The following is a 2,677-nucleotide window of genomic DNA, read 5'->3' as shown; positions in this document are numbered from 1 at the left end:
CAGGCTATGTTGCCCAGGCTGGTCTCAAACTCCCAGACTCAAGCGATCCTCCTGCCTTGGCTTCCCAAAGTCTAGGATTACAGATGTGAGCCACCGCACCTGGCCACCTTTCCCCCTTTAAAAAAAAAAGTGACATTCTAGCCGGGCTCGGTGGCTCAGCCTATAATCCCGTGCTTTGGGAGGTTGAGGTGAGTGGATTGCCTGAGCCCACGGGTTCGAGACCCGCCTGGGCTGCAAGACCTCATCTCTACAATAAATTAAAAAAAAAAAAAAAAAAAATCAGCCGGGCGTGGTAGCGCATGCCTGTAATTCCGGCTACTCGGAAGGCTGAGGCGGAAGGATCGCCGGAGCCCAGCAGGTCAAGGCTGCGGTGGCCGGGAGCGGACACTGCACTCCAGTGTGGGCGACAGAGTGAGACTCCAACTCAAAAAAAAAAAATGACATTCTATATATACTTCCTGCTTCTTCCTTGGCTCCATGTAGCTGTCCACCCCTGGACACTTCAGCCACCCTCACGGGTCATTTCAGAGCCACCATGGAGTTTGCCAGCCCCTTTTCACAGCTGCGTTGTGCTCTGTCATGTGAAGGACTCCCCTCAGATACCCAGCTAACACCCCCCCCCAGAGGGGGGCATTTGCACTATTTCCCACTTCTCACTATTACACAAATGCACACCAGAAAGCCCTCTGGTGTGCACGTTTCTAAAGTTTTCGGTAAACCCTGCCAAAGACTTGCTGGAATTTGAGCCAATTTATCCTCTTCCTGGCATGTGTGAGAATGACTGACAGATGGAATTTTCGTTTGGAAACTCTAGGTCTGGGTGGTTGGTGCGTCAGGAGAGAGGGAGCTGAGCCCCCGGGTGGGTACTGGGAAGGGGTGGGCAGGCCAGGGGCACCGTGGTGGACCTGTACTCTAAAGCTGAGCGGGGAGGGTCAGAGGGCGGGAGAGGGACCTGGCCAGGCAGGGACGGCCAGCACCCCCATCAGAGAGATGGCGGGGACACAGTCACCATTTTGGCTTGTCCAGGCAGCGCCGTGAGCCACAGGCACAGCTGGGACCGGAACCCAGACCCCGAGAGGCAGATCCACACAGGACAGAGGTGATGAGATGACAGACCACAGACAGACATGGGTAGAGAAGGAGCCCCGGGCCCTCTGAAATCCCGGGCGCTTGCCCAGCAGCTCCACTGCATCCCAGCATCCCAGGGTGCAGGTCGGCCTGGGGCAGGACCCAGGGGGTTGGTGTGCACAGGGCACGTGGGGGCTAGACCCCGTCCAGGGACATCTCACACTCTCCACCGAGGCCAGGAAGGCAGAGCAGGGGCTGCTGACAATTCTGGGCCAAATTTCCCCGGATCCCCCTCCCTGGGGCCCTCAGAGACACCCATTTGGCCTCGGCGTTCCTGGAGGGGCAGGAATGCAGGCAGCAGAGGGACCCCTCCTGGGAGAGCAGAGCGGGCACCAGGGCCCTGAGTCTGCAGGTATGGGGTCTGAGGCCCAGGGAGGGCAAGAGTCATTCCCCGGGATCCTTCTGGAAACACGCCCGGCTCACAGCCATAAGCCACTGTAGCAGGGACACACACCCACGGATGCATGGGGAGCTGGGGGCGGCCCCAGCGACCCCAAGGTCCCACCAGCAGCTGCCAGACAAGCCCTCCTCTCTGAGATCCCACGCCAACCCCGAGGGGTGGCACCCTCTTTTGAAGGTCAGCAAACCGAGGCCTGGGGAGCAGGAATCTGCCCAGGCCCCGGTCGCTGTTACGATGAGGGGTGGAGGTCCGGTTGGGCTGGGTCCGCTGCCCCCATCTGCCTTGGGGCGCAGAGGTGTCCCGTCCCCTCCCCGAGCTACAGGGCTGTCCTGCGTGAATGCTCTGAATTGCCCAGCACCTCTGGGGTGCACACACCGTACTGATGCCAGGTGTTGGGATGCATGCTTGCCCCTGTCCCTCTTCCCCGTGCCCTGCCCTGAGTTGAGAGACTGGTGGCCGCATCTGTGCCCTCTGCTGCTGTCCCTGGGGCCTCAGCGACCTGGGGCTGGGAGGGGGGACGTGTGCCAGATCTGGGCTGCTGCTCTCCTGGGAAACGTGAGTAGGGCCTGAGACAGTAGCTGGTCCCTGCCAGCCACTCGACCGTGGGCAGAGACACGGGTGCTCAGGCTGCGGCCGGGGGTGGCATTTTCGGCCACGTGTGGGGCAGTCAGGAGGAGCTGGTCCCCAGGGCAGCGGAGGAAAGACATGGCTGCAGGACAGGGCCAGGGAGTGACTCTGGCGGGGTCCGCCCCCTTCCACCATCTGCTGAGTGGCTTCTGCTGTTTGCACCCAGTCGATTCTGGTCCAATTTCACCAGTGAGGGAACGCACTAAGTCTGGGAGGGGTCGAGGAGGTGGGCCACGCTCTCCACAAAGTCCGAGGTGTGGACAGCCCCTTGCTCTGCCAGGCGGCTCCTCTGGGCCTCGGTCCCCTCTGGCGGCGGGCGACCCGGCGGCGTGACGGGAAGGGTGCCGGCCCAGGCCGGGTGCCCAGGGCTGTCAGCACCACCCTCCGACACCCGGGCGCGTCCAGCTGGAGCGGCTCAGCCTCGCTCTGCAGATACACGCACACCCGCGACGGGCGCCAGGTCCCCGGGCCAGGCCCGGTCGACAGACTCACACAACGCTAGCAGTTCCAGGGGTGCCCCGG

The sequence above is a fragment of the Carlito syrichta genome, unplaced genomic scaffold (assembly GCF_000164805.1).
Source record: "Carlito syrichta isolate Samal-C Ts95f unplaced genomic scaffold, Tarsius_syrichta-2.0.1 Scaffold314018, whole genome shotgun sequence".
Taxonomy (NCBI): Eukaryota; Metazoa; Chordata; class Mammalia; order Primates; family Tarsiidae; genus Carlito; species Carlito syrichta.
The sequence above is the reverse complement of the archived record's forward strand: the minus strand, read 5'-3'. Positions refer to the sequence as shown.